The sequence below is a fragment of the Camelus bactrianus genome, chromosome 11, assembly GCF_048773025.1.
Source record: "Camelus bactrianus isolate YW-2024 breed Bactrian camel chromosome 11, ASM4877302v1, whole genome shotgun sequence".
Lineage (NCBI taxonomy): Eukaryota > Metazoa > Chordata > Mammalia > Artiodactyla > Camelidae > Camelus > Camelus bactrianus.
In genome coordinates, this window is record NC_133549.1 from 4,005,251 (window position 1) to 4,031,409 (window position 26,159).

At 44.7% G+C, this 26,159-nt stretch overlaps 1 long non-coding RNA gene across 1 annotated transcript in view; it reads left to right on the plus strand.

The window, feature by feature from the left end:
* The first annotated feature begins 1,176 nt into the window (after nucleotides 1-1,176).
* LOC141579012 (uncharacterized) overlaps nucleotides 1,177-26,159 on the plus strand; it is a 65,765-nt gene continuing 40,782 nt past the window's right edge. Inside the window, exons 1-3 of the long non-coding RNA XR_012509895.1 lie at nucleotides 1,177-12,827; nucleotides 16,907-17,478; nucleotides 23,701-23,843. This is a non-coding gene — a long non-coding RNA (uncharacterized LOC141579012). The remainder of the gene's footprint in view (nucleotides 12,828-16,906; nucleotides 17,479-23,700; nucleotides 23,844-26,159) is intronic.

The following is a 26,159-nucleotide window of genomic DNA, read 5'->3' on the forward strand; positions in this document are numbered from 1 at the left end:
AGGTATGAACATAGTGACTGTAACCTCAGCACTTTGTGAAGTTCAGAATCAGAGGGTTGGGAGACTCAGGAAAGGCTTAAGGTAGCAAGGGTAAAGTGAAAGGACGCAGGCTGTGAGACTGAAACATCTCGGTCCCAGTCAGCAAGGCACCTGCGTTCAGGATGGTCTGTGTGGAGAGCAGGGTTCTCACAAAGAAAGAAGAGGTGGGATGGGAGGGAGAACAGTTAGGATTTACTGGGGAAGGAAAAAGTGGGCTGAACATTTCCTGGTTGAACAAGAGGACTGTGACATGATGTTCTTGTATTTTGGAGAGAAGGGTTTTGTGGGGACAGGCCTAGGGAGAACGCTCTGTGGCTGGGGAGTCAGCACAACAGAGAACCACAGAGAGCCGGGCTGACGCCAGGGCTGCTTCTGTCCCTTAGCTGGGGCCTCAGAACTCCCTTCACAACCCAGTCCTGTTGATACAAGAAAACAGATGTGGGGCATGAGAAGGGCTGTGTCCCACGCATTAGTTGAGCCCCTGGGATTTTTCCCTCCAGATGTTGGTCTTTGGCTTCGTGTAGGAAATGATTCAGGAGCAAACAACTGTTGAGTAAAGGTAGATTTACTCAGAGAGATACATTGAAAGGCAAGAGAATCGCCACGAGGTGTGGGGGTTGGGTGCTCAGATTAAAAGTAGGTACACACTCCACAGAGCGTGGGCTTTCTCCGAAGAGGGAGAGAGAGGGTTGACCGCGATGCGGCGCTGTGTTGCTTGTTTTCTTGGGCTTGGTGGTTTCATATGCTAATAAGTAGAAGGACCAGCCTAAGGGCAAGGGGCTGGGATTCCCAGGGAGTTGGCCATTTCCCACCCTTTGACCTTTTGTGGCTAGCCTTGGGACTGCCATGGTGCCTGGGGGCGTGTTATTCACCATGTTACTATTACAATGGGTGTATAATGAAGCTCAAGCTCTGCTAGAAGTTAAATCTCTTCATCCTGAGCCTCAAGGCCTATTGGAGGTTGAATCCTTCACCATTTTGATGTTAATTGCTGTGGCCTTCCTTGAATGGCTGTGCTCTGCCCCCTTCCATCCTGTCTCACTGTGATGACACAGAGAGAGCAAAGGCCAGGCCCTGCCTGTGCTCCTGCATTTAACAGGGTGGGGGTGGGGTGGGCTGAGGATGACTCTGAGTGGTGAGAAGGTTGTTTCAGATTTTTGCACATGGGATATGGGGACCTTCCAGCAGCCACCGCGGATTTATCTCTCGGGCATTATCGCTTGTGTCACTCATCTTTTTCTATTTTTCTTAAAATATTTAATCTAAATTTAATATCAGGTTTTTTTTAGGAAAGAAATTTCTCATTTTCTTTTCTTTGGGTCTCTTTTGGGGGGGTAGGTAATTAGGTATATTTATCTGTTAGTCAATGCCCTGGGGCTTGAACCCGGGACCCCGTGCACGCTAAGAACACGCTTTACCCCTGAGCTCTCCCGCCCATCCCATCATCTTTTTCTTTTTGCTTTAATGTTACAGAAACCACAGGCCAGCCAAGAAACAAGCACCACTCGGAGGGTTGGAGTACTCAGGTTTATTATGCCGGTGGGCTCAGAGGGGCTTCTGCTCCGAAGCTCTGAGCACCTCCAAGATGTGCACATGAGGTTTTATAGGTTTAATTACAAGTATGGGGCTATTAGCTAATAAGGCTCAAACAACAAAAAGCAAGGAATTAGTACACTGGAGCTTATCAATTTGGAACAGATCACGTTACTGACACTTGTTGAGATTGGATTTACGAGTTAGCTTGTTAGCCCAGTAAACTAACACTAAACTTCAGATTTATGAGTTAGCCCGGCAGAACTTAGATCACTAAAGCGACACTTATCACACTTAGATTTATGACTTAGCTTGTTAGCCCAGCTGAGCTTTTCTTTCACATCAGCTGCCAAGAATCTTACAGCTGAATTTCTAGTAGGCCTTTAACATTTACCCTGGCTTAATGGCATCCATTTTTATGACTTTACCTCCCCCTGGTTTCATTTAATTATTGAATCTCCATTTTCTCTTCACTCTCACTTTGTCTATTTGTTGTTATGGTTTTTAAGCTGTGTTTAAAAAAATTGTTTAATTTCTCTTTTAGCAGGAGGCTGAAAGTAAATAAATATGTAAACAAACATCACACATTAATGCTTTTATACATTCTAAGCTGTTTAGTATTTACTTAAAAACCAAATTGCCTACTAAAGAGATAACATTTTTAAATTATTTTTTAATTTTTTTATAAAGGTATAGCTGATTTACAATATGATATAAGTTTCTGGTGTACAATAGATGCACAATTTTTTATGTTATGCTCCATTTATAGGTATTGTAAAACATTGGCTATATTCCCTGTGTTGTAAGTTACATCCCTGTAGCGTGTTTATGTTACATGGAGCAGTTTGTATAAGAAAGTTGGTTATCGCAGAGTCTGGGGCATGGCTGTGTCTGACCCAGGGTCACCGTCACCCTGCCTGTCAGAGCCCAGGCTCTCACACCTCTCTGCAGGGGAGTGAGTGGAGGCAGCCTTCATCAGCGCTGGCACCACCCTCTGAGTGGCAGAGAAAGCAGTGACTGTCTGTGGACGTGCAAAGTGTTGTTCCAGGAGCTTTACTTGCACTTCTGCATTTAATAATTAAAGCCCTCCTTTAAAGAATCCTTTTATGTTTTTAATGAATAATACATTTTATTTTGATATTGATAGACTTCAAACCTCCAGAAAATTTACAGGAGTTGTACAGTAAACACTTAGATACAGTTCCCCTTAAAGGGCACTATTTGTCCTTTTGTGTCTGGCTTATTTTAGCATAAAGTTTCAAGGTTCATCCATATTGTAGCCTGAATCATTACTTTATTCTTTTGGTTTGATAATATCCTTTTTCTTTTTTTTCCTTATTGGTCTATTTAAAAATATTTTCATTGAAGTCTAGTCAGTTTATAATGTTGTGTCAGTTTCTTGGGTACAGCACAACAATTCAGTTATATAGGAACATACCTGTATCCATTTTCATATTCTTTATAAACATGTTACTATAAGATATTAAATATATTTTCCTGTGCTATACAGTATAAACTTGCTGTTTATTCTATACATAGTCAGTATCTGCAAATCTTGAAATCCCAAATTATTCCTTCCCACACCCTCTCCCCTCTGGTAACCATAGTTTGGTTTCTATGTCTCTGTGTCTCTTTCTGTTCTGTATATAAATTTATCTTTTTGTTTCTTTCTTTTTTGTTTTTTGGTTTTTGTTTTTTTTTAGATTCCACATGTGAGCGATCTCATATGATATTTTTCTTTGTCTTTCTGGCTTACTTCACTTAGAATGACATTCTCCAGGTCCATTCATGTTGCTGCAAATGGCATTATTTTATTATATTTTTATGGCTGAATAGTAGTCTATTTTACAATTATACTAAAACCTCTTTATCCATTCATCTGTCAGTGGACATTTAGGTTGATTCCATGTCTTGCTATTGTAAATAGTGCTGCTGTGAATATTGGGGTGTAGGTGTCTTTTTGAATTAGGGTTCCTTCTGGATATATGCCTAGGAGTGGGGTTGCTGGGTCATATGGGAGGTCAATTTTTTGTCTTTTGAGGAACCTCTATACTGTTTTCCACAATGGCTCCACCAAACTGCATTCCCACCACAGTGTAGGAGGGTTCCCTGTTCTCCACAGCCTCTCCAGCATTTATTGTTTGTGAACTTCTGAATGGTGGCTATTCTGACTGGTGAGAGGTGATACATGATTGCAGTTTTGATTTGCATTTCTCTGATAATGATATTGAGCACTTTTTCATGTGCCTATTGGCCAATTGTATGTCTTCATTGGAGAAATGTTTCTTTAGGTCTTCTGCCCATTTTTGGATTGAATTGTTTGTTTTTCTTTCTTATTACGTGTAAATCTGTTTACATATTCTGCAAATTAAGCCCTTGTCAGTCTCATTTATTGCAAATATATTCTCCCATTCCATAGGTTTTCTTTTTGTTTTGCTTACTGATTCCTTTGCTGTGAAAAAGCTTGTAAGTTTAATTATTTCCCACTTGTATAATTTTGCTTGTATTTCTATTGCTTGAGTAGACTGCTCTAGGAGAACATTGCTGAGATGTATGTCAGATGTTTTGCCTATGTTTTCTTCTAAGTGTTTTATACTATCTTGTCGACAAGTTTAAGTCTTTAAGTCATTTTGAATTTATTTTTGTGTATGCTGTGAGGTAGTAGTCTAACTTCATTGATTTACATGCAGCTGTCCAGTTTTCCCTACACCATTTTCTGAAGAGGCTGTCTTTACTCCATTGTAAGTTCTCACCTCCTTTGTCAAAGATTCAATGACCAAAAGTTTGTGGGACTATTCTTGGTAATTTTGTTTATCCGTTCATTGATGGATGGATATTGTTTGTAACTTTGGCTACTCTGAATGATACTGCTATGAATATTGATGTGCAAGATTTTGTGAGAATATGTTTTCATTCTGTTGGCTGTAGAGTTGGCCCGACATATCTGTAGTTTCCACTTCATGGATCCAGATGGCTGTAAAGGGACTCGAACATCCTTGGATTATGTTATCCAGGGTGGGGGGTTCCTGAACCAACCCCCCGAGGATACTGAGGGATAAATCTATATGTAGGAGTGGAATTGCTGAACCATATAACGCTAACCTTTTCAGGAAACACCATAATTCTCCAAAGAAGCTACACCATTGTCACTTTCCACTGGCTGCATATGAGGTTTCTCTGCCTCCTGAACGACACTTATTATTGTCCATGTTTTGATTATAAACATCCTAGTGGGTGTAAAAAGCGATCTCATTTTCATTTTGATTTGGCTAGTGATGATGAGCATCTTTTCATATGCTTATTGGCCATTTGTATATCTATTTAAATCCTTGGCAAACTTAAAAATTGGGTCTATTTTCTTGTATTGTTCAGTTGTAAGCATTTGTTTTATATCCTGGATACAACTCTCTTATTAGATACATGCTTTGCAAATTTTTTCTCCTATTCTGCAGATTGTCCTTTCACTTTAGATTTTTAAACATTAAAAAAAAATTCTTTATAGGGGAGGTAATTAGATGTATTGATTTATTTTATTTTTTTTGCTAAGCACGCACTCTATCACTTGAGATACACCCTGCCACTGTCATTTCACTTTCTTGATGATGTCCTTTGTAAGAAAAAGGTTTAATTTAGATGAAGTCCAGTTTATCTGCTTTTTTCTTCTATCACTTGTGCTCTTGGTATTGTATCTACGAAACCAAAGCCTATCCTAGGACCACAAAGATTTATACTGTGTCTTCTTTTAAAAAGTTTATACATTTAATTTTTACGTTCTGTCTGTGACCCATTTTGAATTAAATTTATTTGTTATATAAAATATGGGGGTCTGGATTCCAGATTCATTCTTTTCCCTGCAGATACCTTCTTTTCCCTGCAGATACCCAGGTGTCGCTGCACCATTTGTTAAATAGACTATATTTTCAATGAAGTGTTGTTGGCACCCTTGTGGAAAACTGAATGTAAATGTAAGTTTTTTCCCCCTGGGTTTTTATAGTGTCTCATAGATTTATTAATCCAAACTTATGCCAGTACCATACTGACTTGAGTACTATAGCTTTTTAGTACACTTTAAAGTGAGTCCTCCATCTTTGCTCTACTTTTTCAAGATTGTTTTGGCTGTCCTGGGCCCCTTGCACTTCCATATGAATTTTGGGATCAGTTTTTCAATTTTTGCAAAGAAGTCAGCTGGAATTTTGATAGGGATTCCACAGAATTTGTAGATCACTTTGGGGAGTCTTAACATTTTTAACAATATTGTCTACCATTCCATGAACATGAGATGTCTTCCATATATGTAGATCTTGTAAATTTTATTTCGGTGATACTTGAAAATGTTCAATGTACAAATCTTGTAAATTTTTGTTAAATGTATCTCTCATTTAATTTTTAATGCTGTTGTAAATGGAAAGGCTGAGCTTCTTAAGGGTGGGACAATATATCAATTTGTTTATTTCTAGGATTCCCACACAGCAAATACTCTAGGTTTATATTTGTTACATAAATCTATCCACAACTCTTCTGACCCCCATTTTATAAGAAACCAAGACTCACGTTAAGCTACCTGAACACCTATCTGGAAGTGAGAAATGAGACCCTTGGTTGAGGCTTTGTGCAGTTGATACTGAGAGCTTATTCAGGATGGCTTCATCTTAATTTCTTTTAAACAATCCTTTTGGTGTATTTAGTCAGATACATTAAGAACATGGACTTTTGATGTGCAGAGGAGCTAAGACTATAATTTTCAAATAATTTCGAGTGAGAGTGTTGTTCTTTAAACCTAATTTGCATCAGTCTTTGAAGATTTATGTTTCAGGATCTTTGACTAAAGAACACCTGTCTTTATTCAATAACGACAACTAAATGCTCAAGCATCATGTAAGAGTTTGAGCAAACTGCCCCCGCCCCATAATGCTGGTTGGCTGCAGCTGTAACTGGAGTCAGCACTTACCTCTCCCAGTACACTTGTGCTGATCTGTTCAAAGGGGTTCGTCCAACTGTTTGTCAGTCTGTTGGAGAAAGCCATAAAACATTGATTTAAGGTTGCTGGAATGCAATATATTCTTATTAATATTAATTAAGCACATATTGAGTGCTTACTGTATGTTGGGAATTGTCCCTCAGCCTCACATGAATATTATTTCTCTTAAAACCTCACATATTTCCTTGTTATTCACACTTTACAGATAAGGAGACTGAGAATTATGTCTTCTCTCTTTTGGGGGGAGCTCATTATCAATGACGGGAATTTGTAAGGAAAAAGATATTGATTCATCCTGAGAAAATATTTTTCTGAGAGTCAGCAATGAAGAGGGTGACCACAGAAGAGGGTGATCATTGTTCGATTGAGATGAGCCCCGGGTTGTACGGAGTCAGCATCCCTGTCCTGGACACGGCACGTGTAGGGCTGCGTGGTGGGTGAGGCGGCGAGGCCGCGCAGGGAACACGGATGCCGGGCAGTTGGGCTGTGCTCAGGCCGGTGGGGCATTCTCCTAAGGGCAGTGGACCATCATTGACAGATTTTAAGTAGGGGAGTTGGGTGCTCTCGTAGATCACTTTTGTCTTGTAGAATGTTTAGAAACATTTAGAAGTCTCGGAAGGAGGTGATGTGTTGAGTCAGAGTAGGGTGGCTGCGAGGTATAGCAGTGTTCAGTTTTCAAGTGGTTTTCAGTCCCCGGTTTGTGGCTCAGTAGCCGTGTCACTTTGGATGACGCACTCAAGGAAGTGAAACAATTTATCTAATCAATTAAAGCAGTGATGTACCGACTTCACAAGACTGCTTAGGAGATCCAGTGAGATTACGTGTGTGCAGTGTGCATCGTGGTCCCCAGCACACAGTCAGTGCTGAGTGAGTGCCATTGAGTACCTGGTAGGACAGGTGTGGGTGGTGTGACTCCATGACTGAGGAAATCTGGGCCTTGAACGAGGGGTCCAGTCACATCTGTGAGTGATGGGCCTGAGCTGGGATAGGGAGGGAGACCTTGTCCCCCTACCAGGGGCCCTGAGCAGGACTGCTATTGGAGGAGAACCGTGAAGTCAGCTCTTTTCAGGTGCAGTTTGAGGTGCCCTTGAGACATCTAAGTGCAATGTCATGAGCTCAAAGAGGAGGTCTGGGCCCAGGCTGTGCATTTTCCTATAATCTCAATCCCTGAGGATGCTGAGGTTTGATCACTGAACGTGAAGACATACTTTATAGGACAAGTGTATAGTAGTATCATCTCTGTCATCAAAGCTCACGTCTCTTTATTCATCACTCACTTTGTTAATTGGGTACTTACAGAGCTCACTTTACCGCCCTCACTTGGGTTCAGGCTCCACAGTAAAGAGCTGGTGAGCCTCCCTCTTTTCCAGAAGACGACACATTTAGCTGGTAGCCTTCTGTACCTCGCCAGACTTAGAATTTTAGTTTGTTGTATTAATTCTATTTTCTGTTGGCCATCTCCTGACAGGAGAGACATTTTACCTCATGGTCATATTTCAATTAGCTGTTACTGAGAATTGCTGATCTGATCCATAGTGTATGTATTATATTAATTTTGTACAGTATTTATCATTTTTCTGTCTTTGTCCTTTAATTTTGTATCCCCCTTCAATGTTCTATCCTATTTGGGGCGTTATTTTTTTTAATTAAAAAATGTCTGTTAGCAGTTAAGGAAACAAAAACAAAGAAAAATGCACATGATATCTAAATTTAGAAAATATCTGGTGTGTTTTCTGTCTCGGCAATGGAGTGTTCTAGAATCTCGTGAAAACCTTCATTACACAAGTTCCTTGAAATGCTGATTAAGAAATAAGACCTTCCTTCCTCATCTTTCAAGCTACGCAGCTAATTGTCAAGAAACTGAGGGGAAATCCTCAGAAGCCAAGAAAAACCAGAAAGCAGGGATTCTGGGAGATAAGCGAGCCTTAGAAGCCCTGGGGTGCCTGTTGGCTCCTGAACTGAGTTTTAGTTGCCCTGACAGGAGGGCAGGAGGTGAGCCCGATTCCTCTCACACTGGGAGTTGGATGGCTGATCATATGTAAGGCCAAGCCCATTCCGAGAAGCCTGGTTTACTAAAGGTTGAACTAGGAAAAAAAATCCTCAAGGCAAGAAAGTAAGGAATGTCAATAATTTTGGAAGAGAGGAAAAATAACAAATCCAAAGTAAGGATATAGTTTAAAGCTGTTCTGGCATGAGAGCGACCACAAACTCCTGGCAGAAAAGCACAGCTATTCCTGGAATGAGAAGTTGTGTTTTGAATGGATCAGTGAACAGCCATTCCGAAAAAGGCCTCCAGAGTATTGTGGATCAAGATACTGGACCGCAAACACCTCCCTTCCAAGGGTCATTTAAATAACCAGAAATGTTTTAAAGGAAAGAAGCCACAATCATATTTCTATTTATTGACATTACTATATGCTAGGAATTCAGAGGTAACTACGTGAAGGAAACTTAGCATAGAAGCTGTGGATGTGCCTGCACCCGGGACATTTCACAGAAGTGGCCCGACTCGTCTGCAAACAGAAATTCCTGCCAAGGGACTCTGCCCATTCCCAGGGGAAACATTGCTTGCAGACAAGAATGTTTATTAGTTCCTCAAAAGGAACAGGCCTGGGAACAGGAGAGTCTGAGTGTAATTAAGATAAGGAAGCCTTAGATGTAGTGCACATGCGTCAACCTAAAAAATGTTTACTCTCTGTGCTTGGCAAGAGTTACTCCTTTGTGTAGATGGTATAAAAAATAAAGGAACCCGAATCTCGGGAGACATTTTGCACCACAGCAGCTCTGTGATTCATTTCGTCGCCAACAACTATGGAGTTGTCTCCTATTTTATGGACCTTACTTTCTCTTTGGGGAGACAAACTGACATAGTCGGGGAGCTTGGTAGAGGGAGGTGTTAGTCTGTTGCAATTAGCCAGGAGAGGAGATTAAGAAAGCAGTGAAGGGTGGGTGAACTTTTTAGCTGAGAACAGACAGCCTTGTTCAGTTGACTTTTAATTGCAGGCTCAATGAGCTGTCACTGGAGGGAATAGATCTTACGGAGGATGGAATTAGCTCAGGCCTCTTTAGAATGGACAAGTGAACCTGGAGAAAGACAGTCAAATCTGTGCAGACATTGAAGTTCACTTGAAAGTGCTGTACCCCTGAGCCAAAGATCGGACAAGTAGAAAGCACTTCTTGAGGACAGAGGAGTGGTTTTTAAGGTTCTCCAAGAATGAATCCCAGGGAACCGAGATGGCCAGTTGTCAAACTGTGACTTTGCAATTTGGACGGTGTATCCACCAAGGTTATTGGCATTTTATGGGTTTCCATTTCTCGTTAATACATGTCAGGTGATGAGGACGTGGGCACACGTGTTTGACACCTTGTCGAGGTGACTTTGGGTTCCTGCCTAGAAGCGTGGTCACAGCTGCGGCTGCGTCAAACATCTTGCTGCCCATCCCGCTCCCCGGCTCCGTGATCACTGCAGAGTCGTCCCTTGTTAACCTGTCCATCTCCTCTGTGACATCATAACCCATGAAAAGACCGGAGCTTATTACCTTGGCTTTCTTAAAGTCAAAGGAACAGATCTAATATGGAGTCAGATTTGTTCTTTCCTATTTCAGTAGTGCCATGGAGAAGGAAGTTTGGGCAGCTTTTTGTAGGGTCCTGGAGGATTTCTCTCTCAGCGTCTGGGTGCCTCTATTGAAAACCCTTCATAGCTGTCTGGCGTGCTGTAAAACCACTCCACCTGTTTTGCCCTGAAGATGTGTTCAGTTTATAACTCATCTCTACTCCTTGGAAAACAACTCAATAAAAACTCAGTTGGTTTTCCACCAGCCATGGGCAGGGGTGAGGGATAGCATGTTACTATTTTATAAAATAATAATAATAATAATAATAATAATAATAATAATAATAATAATAATAATAATAATAATAATAATAATAATAATAATAATAAAATCAATAATAAAATTAATAATAATAATAAAATTACTAATAATAAAAGAAGTTTTAAAACAGCACTGGGCACATAGGAGAGAGTCAATAAATGCTTCCTGGCTGAAATCAAATGTGATGGCTCAGTGATTCCATGGCTGCTGTATTTGCTGAGCTTGTTACTCCTTTGCTCCATTACACTTTTTTAAACTGAAAAAGAAATACATGCATATGGTTAAAAACAATTCAAACAGCACAAAAATACACAAGTGAAAGAAGTTTTCCCTCATCCCCTGTTCTTCCAGCCCTCCCTGGAGATGCCACTGTTTACTATCCTTTGTGTGCTTTTCCAGATATGCTATGCACATTCCCACCAATGTATGTAAATTCCTTTAAAGTTTTAGTCATTTTTAACTTAAAGGGTTTTAAATCCTCAAGTGGCTTCTGCCTCGGTAATAGAAAAAAACAAACCTGACTCCATATTAGATATGTTCCTTTGACTTTAACCCTTTGCTCTGTCTCCTAGGCTTCATCTTGCTTGTAAAACAATGTTGCCTAGAGCCTGAAATATACAGAAGAGCCTATTCTGAAGGCTCTGACTTTTAAGGATATTTAACACTTTTCCATTCATAAAATGATAACAAGTTACAGAATAGAAAATAACTTTTGTTTTGTTGGAGGTTTACAGAGATTTGACCCAGGCAGATAGCTGCAAGAACAAAGGATTCTAACAACAAGGAATTCCTACACCAAGAAGTTTGCAACAACCAAGCACATAGGAAAAGAGCCTGAATTCTGACTTGGGGAGATGGTTTTCCAGGACATTAGTTTGCAATTTAGCTCTACAGAAACTTGCTTTTCCATGCCCCAGCAGCGGGTCTCCCAACTTATTGGCCTGTCCTTCACTGAGGAGAATGAATTTGGACTCGGTAACACTCCTATCTACCTAGCAAGCTGGGCACTGGAACTGAGGACAGCTCTCCCACACCCAGGAAACTACTGTGAGCCCTTGATGGTTCCACTTGGGTTAGGTGTGTTTTACCCAGGAGGGATGGGACTATGCACCAACACTCAGGCAGTCTGCTTTGTCTGGGGCTCTGATCTTGTACCTCCCGCTCCCCACAAGGCCAACACCTGGGACAGTGGAGCTAAGGCAGAGATCGTGCCTGCCTGTTTCCCAGCCTGTAAAAGGGGAATATGTACACTTCCCAAGGTAGTTCTTAGAGACAACACCTGCTGGTGCTTGGTTCCCAGAGCAACAGGAAACCCAGCTCCACGTGGGGACAACGGGTGTGATCCCCGTAGGGGTTCTGCAGAGGCATCGCCTGGAGGGCTGGACCAGGGAGGTAAAACTTGAGCTGCCGGCCTTGAAGGGTTACAGAATGGTACAGAGGCAGGTCTGCCCTCTCCTTCGGGGTGTCCCAGAAGTAAAGCTTTTTCTCTACATCTCCGCTACTCCCCTCCCCTCTCCAGATCCCTACCTACTCTCTGCTCCTCCTGTCCATCTGTCTCCCTCCACTTTTCCCCTCCTCTCCTCCTCCCCCATCTTCTCCCTCCCTCAATGCCCCAGCCTCTATCACAGAACAAAGAGAGGATCTCTGGCCCTCCTGCGCATGCGCAGTCAGTGCCAGCTGGACCGGGGGTTGGAAGCTCCAGCTCCGAGCTGGGAATTGGCCCCAAAGTCTTCTCAGCTCTGTCGACAGGTAGGCCTTTAGCTCCTGCCCGGGGCCGGGGCCTCTGGCTGTGGAAATGCAAGGTGGGGGGCTCCCGGGAAAGGGGTCAGGCATCTGCGGGAGGGCGGTCCACGCGTCAAAGCCCACGAGGGCGCGAGTCAGCCTGTGTTCAGCTGAATTTCTCAGGCCAGACCCCTCTGCCCGCGCCACCTACCCCGGCGCCCTGGCCACAGCTGTCCAGGGCCAGGTGTGCACCTGCCGTCTCTCGCCCCAGCAGGGCTCCCCTCAGTCCGCGGCTGGCGACCCCTTCCCCTCTCTCGCCCACGAGTCCTCTCCTCCCGGGCTTCCTCTCCTTGGCCGCTGGCTTGTCCCTGCCCCTCGGAGGGCTGTGTCCCGGGTGGGCGGGTTCTGCGGACCCGATCGGGGGTGGGCGGTTGGGCCTGGGGCTGGCCTCAGAGCGGGGCTGCAGCCCGCGTCCCCACCCCCGCTTTCCCTGCCCTGCAACCCCGGGGCTGCCCTCCTCTCCCTTTCCAGCTCCCTGAGGACCAGCTCAGCGGCAAGCGCGCTGCTTCCCAGGCTTAGTGCCTCAGGCTGTAAAGCCCAGTTTCTCCTGATGGAGTCTGGAAAAGTGAGCGCCAGTGCTGAGGGAGTTTCCGTCTCCCCCCTCAGTGTTTCTGTCCGAGGTAAGTACCTTGAACAATTTCAGGTGTTATGATGGCGGTGCTTGTTGATGTCACGTGTTTTTATAGTGCCAGGGATTACAGTGTTGAAAGCAGGGCTTGGTTCTGTTAAAAATGAGCTGAAGGCATGAGGCTGTGACATTCTCCTTCCTTCCCTCTCCCAGGGTGAAACGTGTGACCGTCGATTTTAAAAACATAGTTACAGTCCCTAACTAGACCAGCCCAGCTAGTGTGTGTTAACAGGAACAGCACCACCAGAGGCGTTGGAGACCCAAGGACATTGCAGTCCTAAAGAGCTCCTGGCACAGTTCAGTTTGTTTTGGTTTTTTGTTTTTCTTAAATTGTGGGGTAGAGTAGTTGTATAGAGGGAAAAATAATTGTCAAGGAATATTTTTTCATATAACAGCTTTATTGTGATATTGTTCACACACCATGAATTCCACCCATTTAAATGGTACAATTCAGCAGCTTTTAGCATATTCACAGTGGTGCAACCATTATTATTCCAGAACGTTTTCATCACTTCAGAAAGAACAGTGGAAATGAATGACCTATCCACCCCTAACCAGTGGTGGTTCTAAAGAAGTTTCTTGGCTGTTCCTGACCATAAATTAACTTGTTACATTCCATGAAATGTCTGGTAGGAATTCTAATCAGAATTGCATTGAATCTGTCTATCAAAACAGGAAGAATAAATGTGTTTATGGCATAAACTACTTCTACACTTGAATATAACTGGGACCCTATATTTTCATCTCTCCAGAGCCTGGCCCATGGGAAGTCCTCACTAATTGTTGGGCTTGTGAATGATGAGATTCTATACATCATTAGTTGCCCCTGTAGCCTTTCACAGAAGAGAAAAGTAACCTCAGTGAAGCCAAGTGACTGTCTGATGGTCAGAAAGAGTGACAGCCAGTGCTGGAGTGATCCAGTGGACTTGGTGCTTGTAACCAGAATTCTCCACCACCTACAGCTAAGGGGATAAGAGTGTTCTTTTATTTTATCTTAATGGCGTTGATTTTATTTATACTTATTTTTTAAAATTATTTTTAATGAAGTGTAGTCAATTTACAATGTTAGTTTCAGGTGTACAGCAGAGATTCAGTTATAAACATATGCATATGTATATACATATGTTTTAGATTGTTTTTAGCACAACTCATTACAAGAAATTGAATATAGTTCCCTGTGCTATATAGTAGGTCCTTGTCATTTATTTTATATTTACTAATATGTATCTGTTAATCCCCCCTTTCCTGCCTGCTAACCACAATTTGCTTTCTATGTCCATGAGTCCATTTCCAGCAGCATCATTTTTCCTAGTAACATACGCTGGTTGACTGCTTTCAGCTTCAGTAATTCCATCTTATCTGTGGGCACTTTTCTTCTGGTGGGCCTTTATGTGGTTTGCACACGTGATAATAGAGATTTGTACTTGGGAGAACTCCAGGCCTCGTGTAGTACCTGGAACAGAGTGCCCACTGAGTTGATGCTTGAACTGGGGACAAAAGCAGAGTAAATGTTGGAATTTGCACTATGGTTGAGACTTCTAGGTTTCTATAACCTGTTTAGCCCACCTTAATATTGGCTGCACCCATACTGGGTAATTTGGTGGAACTTCATGATATGGTGGTGTAGAGACAGGGCCTTGTATGCTTCTTCTCTTTCCATTTTCTAACACTCATTCTCCTGGGTCTCCCAGATCCTCCCCCAGCAGTGCCCAGGGCTGGCTTGATGCTGCGCTGAAGCAATATTTGTTAATAAGGCCCTTTCCTCATCTCTTCTGAACTTCCGTTTCTTTCTCTGCACAATGAGGGCTTAGACTAGATAAGTGCTTTTCAGTTTCTTTTAAAGCCATGTTTCCTTTGAGAAACAGAAAATGCAAATCTCTCCTGTCATCCCAACTCTTTAGATTTTGATATGTCCTCCAGGGAGTGAGGAGTCCTCCATATCTTTGTGGAAAATTGAAGTTATTGTGATTCCAGATGGCACAGAAAAGACTCTTCAGAAACTTATTGCAGGGAGAGGGCAGGAAAGGGGCAGCATGTCACAATTTCCAGTGTGAGCCCTGGAACAGGGGCTTGGGTTTAAATACGGTGTCTGACGTGGCCTCTCTCTAATCTTGTACAATATGATAAACTTCTCTACCTCAGTTTCTTAATGTGTCAAGTTGGGGTGATAATATTTTAAGGCTTTTGTGAAACATTATACACATAAGCCATCTGTGTCTCGGTAGAAACAAGACCTGCTAGGGAGTCAGGGATTTCTTTAAATAAAATCTTGTCCATAGCAGTCTGTCGGTGTGCATTTTGAATTACCTGGAGGGTGAGGGTTGAGTCTAAAGTCCATCGTGGGACAGGTGGCCCATAGTTCTCTGTGCCCCCAGATTGCCCCCTCCTCCCCAGTCAACTTCCTTAGTCCAAGATGAAGTTCCCTAGTAGATTTACACAGAGGTCTTGTGGAAATGGCTTTTCATTTTATTGTTTCACCAACGAGGGCTGCCATCATGATCTCTGTGGTCAGGTTTTGGTGACCTGAAGGCTATGCAATTGGGGGTTTCTATTAAATAAAAAAAAATATAACAAATAGAAAATTAGAACAAGGGTGGTGACAGGGGCTCTTGGAAGTGGGGACCATTAGCTTTGTTAGCTTCAGGTGCAGTGGCCTTTGGCCACGAGGACCCATCCTCATGCTCTGAAGTTGGAGGGATTAGTGGGTTCAGTGGGAATGTTAACTGAGTGTATCTCATGGGCTAGGCATTGTCGTACTTGTACTGTGTGTTCCTTATTTGAGACAATGAGCTCATTTAACCTCAATAGCCTCTTTAAAATATTAGACATTTTATTTTGAGATGTAATGTAGGTTCCCCTGTACTTGTAGGAGATAATATGCAGAGGGCCTATGGACCCTTTGCCCAATTTTCCTTAATGGTTCCATCTTGCAAAGTTGGGGTACAATTCATTACTGACTCACTAACCCTTTGAGGTTTGAGTTATTGCCCTCATTTCTATCTATGATTAAACTGGGGCTTAGAGAAGCACATACGCCTGCCCAGGTCAACCACATGTTTAGTGTGTAGTCGGGTGTAACGTGGGCTTGGGATTTCCAGGAAGTACCAATATGATGGTCTGTGGCAGGGAGCAGCATTCACTTTGCTTTTTTATTCATTCATTCAACAAACATTTATTGAGTAACCTCTGTGGGTAAGATGCTTTCACATGCTTATCTGATTCTTCAGCAGTACTGAGAATCAAGTATTGTTTTGTTTTTTTAATCTGAGAAAATTAGCTCTGAGAGTTTATAACACCCCCCAAAGGAAATATAGCTCATAAAGGAGGGATAGTAAATTTGTACAGTCCCCCCTCTTTATGCAGGTTGTACCCTAGGCATTTTACATTTGCAAATTTCCATAATCCAGATATATTCTAGTAAGGCAAGGATTTTTTTTTTTAATTGAATTATAGTCAAGTTTACAATGTTGTGTCAATTGCAAGGTGTTTTTTGAATTTTGAATTAAAAAATATTTTTTGAGAAGGGTAATTAGGTTTATTCATTTGTTTCATTTTTTAAAATGAGGTACTGGGGATTGAACCCAGGACCTTGTACATGCTATGTATGTGCTCTACAACTGAGCTGTACCCTCTTCCCCAAGGCAAGTTTTCTTCTCCTTTTTTCTGCAGTTTAGGAGTTCAAATAAATTGGTGTTGAAATCGAGATCTTTTGATCCTACTGCGGTTCTTTTCTTTATAATCTGCTGAAGGGGGGTGGGGAAAGCAGTTCCTTTGTTCATTTCTTTATTCCGCAGTGTTGAGCACTGACTTTGCATCAGGGTCTTGCTAGGTGCTTGGAAACAGAAAACAAGAAATGACCCTTCTATGCAGGGGCAGGAAGCCTAGACCAAAAGCTGGGTAATGTGATCCGAGCTATGGTAGCCATGTACAGACTCTGAGGACAAACTGTACCCCCGGCTTTGCTTGTGCTTCCCTTGCCTTCTGGCTGGTACACACCAGGTCACCGCAACCCAGAGGCGCCCGCAGCCCACAGCACAATATTTACCTCGATCTCCTCTCCCCTCTCGGCAGGGCCTGCAACATGAGCATCCCTGACTACGTGCAGTGTGCTGAGGAATACGAGACTCTCCCCGTGGTCGTCCAACCCGTGGGGATCATTTCAGAGTACAATTTCTTTTGCATCTATAAACGAATCTCCTTGGTGAGCCAGATCAGCCCGTGCGGCTCCCAGTGGGCACTCTGTATCCACTACAGGCACCACTATGCGTTCGAGAATGCGTGGAGTGACTTCCAGACCCACCGCACGGTCGTGGGCCTTGTCACCATTACCGACTGCCTCTCGGCCAAGGCCTTCAAGAAGCTCCATGTACAGAGGAGCTCTATGGCACCACGCTTAATGACTCTCAGCTTTTTGTCTTTGTGCTGCATGGGGAGGTAGCCGAGCAGCCACGCACCAACGTGGCCTTCAAACTAAGAGGACTGCAGGGTGTTGGAGAAGAGGATCGAGGACTTCACTGAGTCACTGTTAATCTTGCTCAAGTCCACGTGGCTGGATGGGACCCTGACAAGTCTGGGGATAGGATCCCCCTCCTCTGCACCTTGTTTCAGAAGGAGGACTTCATGGGACTTGACACAGACGGCAGGTAAGTCTACCTGAATGCCAGTCCACCCTGGCTGTGTGCCGGGTTCCTTCCCTACATCCAAGAAGGGATCAGCAAGGAAGAGGGCTGTCTTGTAGCCAAGGGCGGAGGGAGGTGCAGCCCGACGGTTTACAGACATTTAAAAGTGAATCTGCCTTTGTTTCAGAGAGATCCTTTTAGGGTCAGTGTGGAGACTTCCTCCCGCTTTTCAGCCAGGACCCCTGGTGGGACCCCTGGAGTTGCTGTCCAATAGAGTAGCCACAGCCACTGAAGCTATGAGCGCTGGGGAAGAGGCTGGTCTGAGCTGAGATGTGCTGTAGGTCAAATGCACATCAGACGCTGAGACTTGTCTAGTAAAATGTATGTAAACTATCTTGTTACTTTCATATATTGATTACATGTCAAAATGATAGTATTTTACATACAGCAGATTAAGTAAGATGTGTTCTTAAAATTAGTTTCTAGTATCTGTTTTTTTGTTTGTTTGATTGTTTCTTTGTTTACCGTTTTAAATGTGGCAACTGGGAAGCTTTCTTTACATGGCTCTCATTTCAATTTTTTTAGGCAGCCTGACCTGGGACAGTCTCATCCCTTTGCTTATAGATGAGATGCTGAATCCCGAGAGGCAGAACGAGACACTGGTTAAGCTGGGTCTGGAGCCGGTGTCTCCTGGCTCCCAGGCCCAGCACCTGCTGGGTTCAGGCCCTCTCTTCCTCCCCGACAGCCAGCATGCCAATTTAGGACATCAGAAACACCTCCAGGGAATTCCAGATGAACTCCTTATGCAGGGAAAGGCGTATCACGGAGTATGAGACAAAGCAGGGAAAGATTCATCCTCACTTTGTCCCTGTGATTAAGTCATCGGCCCCACTTTTGCCTTGGAAGTGCAGACGAGCTCTCCTGGGCTTACTACCCCCCAACTTCTGCTGTGTTTCCCCGTGTATCTATCATGCTTTCCCTCGGGCAGAAGAGGTGAGATGCCTTTGCCCAGAGGTGGTCCCCCTTTGCTGGGGAGATTGAGGGAAGCTGTGCCCCCATGGCCTACGGCCTCGGGCCTTGAGTCTGGAGGGCGCTCTTGGCGGTACCACAGGTGACGGTCGGAGGACCTGGCACGGGCCAGCTGTGGAGGCAGTGCTCTGTGATTCTTGAACTTACCTAAGATCAAATCCTACTTTCTGGTTGTTGGTAAGTTGGAGGAGAAGATGCCAGAGAATTGATAAAAAGAAAGTCCAGACCAGCCCTGTGAGTGAGAGGCACAGGGGGCCCGAGTCCCACCTGCGTGTGGTGCCTGGCGGGCTCTGGATGAATTTTCTGTTCCTCCCGGGCATACCTCTATGACTTTAGTAAGTGGTGAGACATGTAGTGGCCATGATCTGTATTTGTCATCGCAGGGCCCTGTGATCTACACGTCCGCACCCCCTTCTGCTCCTTGGGGATGAGGTGGCAGGTTTAGGTGCTTGGGCACTGCTGTGGGCACAGCTGCCAGCACCGGGCTACACCGAGGCTGGCTCCGTTCACCTCACATGTCACCTCCTGCTGAGCCCCCAGGTGTTAGTCAAGGTAGTTGCATCAGTGCAACGTAAGCAGGGACCATGTTCTCCCCCTGGACAGACTGGTGGGTGAGCAGTGGAAGCCTGGAGCCCTGCCCGAGCCCCATGGCCAGTGCCTCCTCTTTTGTCTTAGGAGGCACTGGTGACATTTTTGCTCAGCAACTGCTTGGTTCTGAGTCTGCAGACCCACCAGAGAAATCCAGCTTGTATTTGCCTTTTGAAGTGTGTCCTTGGGATTTGGCGGAGTAGCTGGATGTGTGCTTAGCCCATAGTGGTTGACACTGTCACCATTGTTTACCGAGAACCTCGTGTGCCAGGTATGGCTCTCGGCATCAAAATACAGCAGCGCATTTAACTCCCTCCTGGTGGGTCTGTCTGTTTTGGTACTGTAAGTGCTCAGCCAGCATCTGAACGTCAGTGAGATAACGAGGCCAGTGAGCTCGGGTCAAGCACGTTCTCCTAGAGTCACTTTTACTCCATTGTTCCTTTTACTATTCCACAGTCATTAATTTTTAAAACAATGCTTTGGTGCAGGAGCAGAGACTAATTCTCTACTTCTACTCTCGTTGGGAGTGAGTAAAACTGTCCAGCCTGTAATGCGACCACATTTTGTGGCTTAAAAGCTGCCTAGATGCATGTATGTGGAGTTTTGGTTAGGGGCGCTGACCACGTTGGGGTCCCCAAGCAGCGTCGCTCCCCTCAGGCCCCTGCCTTCCCTGGAGCAGGAGGTGAGGGTGGGTCTCACCGTCCCCGCATCCCTGGCCTCACACACTCACGTAAATTCTTGTACATGCTGTCAAAGTCATTTTTGTTCTTGTGTGTTTCTAATTTTCGCTTGTTCCTCTTATCCTTTTTCTTTATTCCTTTTTCTCTTGTACCGCGCAGTTGCGTCTGAAAAGGTGGCTGTGCATATCCTGCATTGGAAATAGCTAGATCGCCCTCCGTGCTCTCTCCATCGCTTTAAAAAGCAGAAACTTTTCAGGTGCCTTGATCCATGCATCATCCTAGTCATCTTGTTATTTTCTAATTTTTTGGAATATTTGCTTTGTTAGCACATCACCCACTGGTGTTTGATATCTGTTAAAATCTTTGCTTTGAGGAACCTGTTTGGTCCTCCTTATATTTGGTGACAAATGCACCCTTATTCAATTAGTTTAATTGTTTTGAAGAAGTGAGATGCGAATTGATTTAGGCGGCTGTTGAGGGATTCTTTTCATGGAGTATTTAAACTTGTCAAGTCAAAGTCTGCAGCATCTTGCTCGATTCCTGCTTTTACACAAACGTGCTCAGCACGCGGATCCTGGCTGTCTCTGTGTGACGTGCGTGACGGCGCTTCCTGACCGGCGGTCACTGGTGAGGAAATAGTGGCAGGCTTGGGGGTGAGCAGCTGCAGGGGACACTGTTGGAGGAATCAGTCACCGTTTGGTTATTTAATTTTTTTTTTTGCATTCAACTTCCCAGTGCCATTTACTTTATTTTGCCTTCATAAAGGGGCAGAAGTGGGTCTAAAATCCATGCCACTCTTTTGTTCTCTTTACGAGGCTGGTTTTTCTGAGTATCAGGACAACATGTACTTATCCTAAGTAGCTGGCTTACATGGATCTGGTGGACACAGGGACTGTTAAAGGGACCGTAGCTTCCTCTCTGCTCCAGCCAGTGGGCTTTCAGAGCCGGGTCTGTGGTTTGCCTCAGCAGCCGTGCAGGCCTCCCTGCACCGGCCTTTACTTTTAACCCATGTTGGCATTAAAGAGCTGACTCCGTGTTTGTTGCAGCTGTCGTCCCCCACTGAGAGTCGTGTCGTTAGTTTGCGGTAGTGAGTCTCCAACCCCCAGTCAGCCATGAAGGAAGATGCTTTGGCCAATCTAAGACCTTGGATTCTCACCCCCACCTTTGTTCATCTCACCCAGGGGAAGAGTTTGGCCACCACCATCATGCTGATCATGAGGTCTTGTTTCTCCTTTCATGCTCTAGTCCAAATGTGAACACTTCATCCTTCACTGACTTGGTCTCGCTTGAGACAGGCCAGACATTCTGAAAGAGTCCATCACATTCTCGGGGGGGGAACAGAACAGAAGTAAGTCTCGCAAGTAGAAGGAGTCTAGGCTGTCCGGGTTGGCAAATGCAGGCTGGGATCTGTGATTGTTGGGCTGTGCCCTGGACACAGGCCTTTCCCGTGGCTCCCGAGGGCCCAGAGGTCGGAGTGAGGACAGCCTTGCTTGGGCTCCTCCATCCTCATCTGCTCAGTTGCAAGTGTGTCTGCTAATAGGAGCTCCTCCAGACCTCGGGACCTACAAAGCTCAGATCATGGGAGAACCTTGAGTCCCTTCTCCAGAGCCTCCTTTGTGAGAATCCAGTGCCTTCTGTGGTGACCGGCGGCAGGAGATGCCTCCCCCTCCAGGGAGCAACCTTCGGAGGACTGTGACTCAGTGCACCTTGCTGTGAGCTTGTGGGGATCCGGCCGTGGTCCCTGCAGAACCAGACTTGAGATGGGCTTAGCGACGGAAATGACAGGACTAATATTCCAGGCCAGGGCTTGAGCGAGGGAACAGGGGAAATTGAATGTGACCTCAAACACATAGGTGGGTGCTGGGTCTGTTACTAAAATGGGGAGCATGGGAGGTACCTGCCAGAAATTGAATTCCAGAGTAAATGGTGGACATGAGGCATTTTTAAGATGCCATTTTTCATCCAAGTTAGGACTTCATAGAGGCACTCGGGTCTATGAGCCTGGGGCTGAGTTGAAGGAGCCGGACTAGAGATACATGTTGGGAGTCGTCATTCTTAGCTGGTGTTCACAGCCGTGCATGTGAATTAGATTATCTTGAGAGCTGCAGACTGAGGCAGAGGCGGGGCAGGTCTGTGCCTGGGTTGGAGGAAAGCCCAGACCATGCAGCTTTGGTGTGTCAGTGAGCGGCGTTTAGGATTTTCAGGGCAATGTCATTTATCCTTAAGGGGCCGGGGGTGGGCAGGGCCAGCCAGGAAGAAATCTGAAGGGAGGGTCGTGACCACGTTTTCGTCTTGGGAAGTTGCAGAGTCTGCAGGGTCCGGGAGTGTAGACTCCTCAGAAGCTGGAGTTGGAGTGGGGCGTGGGTTGAAGGTAGTCACACTAACATGTCAGGGAGGGAAGGAGGCCTAGGGAGTCCCCGCTCTTCCTGACTCGCTTTCCAATGAACAGAAGGCAGACAGAGGATCTGAGGTGAGAAGGGATGGGCGCTGGGAGGGGAGCCAACCTGGAGATTGGTGCTTGAAAAATTCTGGAATAGTCTCCCTGCAAAATAGAGGTTAAAAAAATCCAGACTCTTAAGAATATTGATAGTGACTGGGGAGAAGGCAGTTGGTTTTCTGGCCTCCTAAGTGTAAGGCATGTATCCAGGGATACACAGAATATTCAGGCAGTCTATTCCGGGCTTTTGGTACCGGGGAAACAGCACAAGTTTAAAGGGGGACAAGGGCAGCGGAGGGAAACTAGCCAGGCCCCGTGTCAGGTACCAGTCGGCCGCCCTACTTGCGTGTTGCATTCACATCCATGCCTCCCAGGTGGGCGGTGGCAGACCCCTTTTGCGGATTGGCAAGCCTTCTCAGAGGGGTTAAGTTATTGGTCCGTTTAGAGGGTAGTAAATGCTGTAACAGGATTCAAGCAGGGTCTTGTCAGACATCAAGGGCGTGTTTTCTCTACTAATTCCGGTACCTCCCTGTTTTACGTGAAATGGTGAAGTGGGTCAGTTTTGGGGCCTTTCAGAAAAAGTACGATTTAAGTGCCTCAGGACTGATTCACAAAGCTCAGCGTTCTTTGATTGTTCTGAAGCACCGCAGTGCTTTACGCCCCACAGAGGTAAGGTCTTACTCCTTTGACGATGAATTGGTTGCAAATGATGTATAGGTGCAAAACCAGACTTAGCAGCTTCTGAAGGGAAACTCTCCAGTTCTCCCTTGATATACATTCTTCTACGGGATGTAGCTGTGCTGCAGCATAGGCCTGAGCTGTCCGTATGGATTGTGGGTTTGATATCCAAATTTAGCATAAAACAGTCAGATGAAGAAAATCAACATTCACAATTTATTTTTGGGTTTCATTAGACAAGATATACTATCAGGTAATGGCCCATATAGCTAATGAAATTGAGTACAGAACATTGAATTTCTTACTTTTTATTTAGAGTTTTCTTACTGCATAAGTTTGCCTGCTTTGGAACATCAGCTCCTCCACAAGGGAACTTGTCATTTTGTTGGTGTGATTGCATTTACACAGTGAATGTAATCTGGGCTTCCTCAACCCAAACTCTCCAGTGCAGAATCACGGGCTGTAGCCATCTCTTAGTCACGCAAATACTTCTAAAATTATATGATGCCAGAAAAGAAAGAAGAGAGAGAGAGAGACATTGCCTTTATCAAAATTCCTTTCAATTCTGACTGCAAACTGTTGTTGAGCAGCTCTGTTTTCCTTTGGATATGAATATATACATTTCTTTGCATGTAACCCGGGTTTTGGACTAGAACAGCAAGCCCTTGCTTTCCGCAAGCCACAAAAATAGTAGCCAAATTGCACTCGTGTGAAATATTTTATTCTTTTTCTGAGAAAGAATCCTTGAATTTGGGACTTCAGCTGTGATTTTTGCTTTTTGCTTCTCCCACCCCTCTTGTAATCTCTCACTCCTTCCCACGTGGCCCCCAATAGGTCGTGGTCCCAAAGGAGCAAGCAAACACCCAGTTGGTCACCATGCAATGCTGCTACAGAGGGAGACCTGCCAAGACTTAAAGGATATTATCAGAGAGGACTTCCTGGAAGAAATGGGCTCTACATTCAGTTGTGAAGACAGAGTAAGAATAAGCCAGTAGAAAACATGAAGACTGTGGCTCATGTGGCAGAGCAGCCCGGGTAGAGGCCTGGAGGCTTGTGCGGTGGGGACTCGGGGAGAGTGCCATGTGTGGTCCAGGGTTGTGGGTGCCCCTGCTGGGGAGGACACTGGAGAGGGCCTGGGGTGGAGGGCTTTTGAAGAGCTTGGGTTTTACTAGAACTGACACAGGAGGCAGTGAAGGGTGTCAGCAGGAAGTGACCCTCAGGAAAGGTACTTCTGGTTTTGCTTCTGATATTCTACAGTAAGAAAGGTCGGGACGGGCGAAAGCAGGTCTGGCTGTCCCTTTGAGACCCACCCCATCATTCATTTATTCATAACACACACACTTCTGAGTGTCTAGGGGAGAGAGGTTGGACCCACATTAGTAAGCAAAATGCTCCTTGGGAGCTTAGCAGTGTCAGAAGTTGACTTAGACTAGAATGTTCTAGGAACACAGGAACAAATTGCGGAGGTTGGAGGGAGGGAAGGCTTCCTTGAGAAACAGTCAAAATGAGCCTGGAGGCAAGTGGGAAGTAGGAGCAGGTCAGGGGGCCACTGAGGTCACTGGGGACCTGGGTACTGAGGTGAGGATGGGCGAGCAGGTTCGGGGGTGGGGCTAGAACTCTACCAGGGAGCCTCTGAAGGGTTTGAAGTGGGGTGATGTAATCAAATTTATGCTTTGGGAAGGCTGCCTTGGCTCCGCGCGTGTGTTTGTGTGTGTGTGTGTGTGTGTGTGTGTAGCGGGGAAGAGGGGGAGGGTGTCACCAACTGGGGAGTGACATTAGAAGGCCATTCACAGGCTGGGAGGCCACAAGTGGGAGAGGGGCATCGGGGCTGCTTGGGGACGGCAGGGGCAGTGTGGATGCCGGATTTCCTTATGGGGAGGGCTTTATAGCTGGGCCGCCCTTGCGGCGCCTTTTGGCTTGAAGTAAACAGATGGAGGCCGCCAGGTGGACTTTCCTCTTCTCTTCTTCCCTGCCTTGTGTGATTATCTTAGCTCAGCCAATATTTGGAAGAGAAGAGCTAAGTTCCAGGGTAGCCCAGGACTTTGTTGAGCTGCTTCGAGTGAGATCTGATAGGATTTATGTTTGTGTTCAGATCTGCATGTTCACTTAGCTAGAAACGTCCTGTATTTTGAATTTCCATAGGGGTTTTTACTCTTGATAAATATTGTTTCTTGGTGGGAGGAAATTTAATACAGCTGTTGTCTTTCTCAAAATAATCATATCTTTTAAGAACTTTAATTTTCAAAAAATAGGAATATTTAAAAATGATAAAGTAAGGCTTTGGTGTAGTTTCTTTGGTTTCCTAGTTAATGTGGACTTAGAGCCTTTGCATTACTTAATAGCACATCCTTGTCAGTATTTAAAGGGCTGTTAGTGAGCGCCCCAGGACCCACCTCTCAAAACATCATTAAAGTTTGCTCTGAAATAGTGAGGTCATAAAGGTCTTGTTTGCAGAAGCCAAACACTTGGTTTATAATATGAAGCTTTGCTCCATTTATAAAATAATAATAGGTTCAAAATTAAGAAAGTGGAAGATAATTGAGTTTTTTAAAAGCTGAAACATAATCTTTCTTGTGCTAATTTTGAACTGGAAATTTCGAAAATAAAAATACTACTGTAATATCATCTACGTGGAATACATATATGCTTTCCTGTTTGAAAAATAAGTCCGCAGTGGTGTTTGAAGTCAGGAGCATTCCAGCTCAGATACTGGCATTGATGGTTGCTGGTTTTCAATGGCAGAGCCTAAATTTGCCTTCTTAGCTTTTTTTTTCGTTTTTTTTTTTTTTTTTTTTTTGTAGTGAGAGGGTTGAGTAGTGCTTTACCAGCATGATTTTGGGGCAATTTGGGGGCAGATGTTGTGCACCAGCAGTGAGATATTTCCATGCATTTTATTTTCTGGACATCACCAAGGCACATGTGGGGTTTGTGCCTGCAGGCTGGGATGCTGCAGGACTCCATGGTCCATCACAGTTTTGTCCTGGAGCTGCTCTGGTCAGTGAATGATTTTCTGTGGCTTCGAGGTAAGGTGGTCTGATGCACATGATCAGATGTGTAGTTAAAGTGCTATTACATGAAATAAGAGAAACCTAGAAACATGAGGGAGGAGAATTGGCTGAGCTGATTTCGGTGGGGAGTCTTCTTAGGTGACTCCCTCCCCGTGATTCCTGCCAATATCCTCCCCAGCCCTGCATGGTAGTCCTGCCGAAGCAAGCATGCACTTTGCTCAGAAACTGACTGAATTTCCTTGTGCCTCTGTTTGTTGGCTTTTTTTTTTAAAGCACATATTGCCC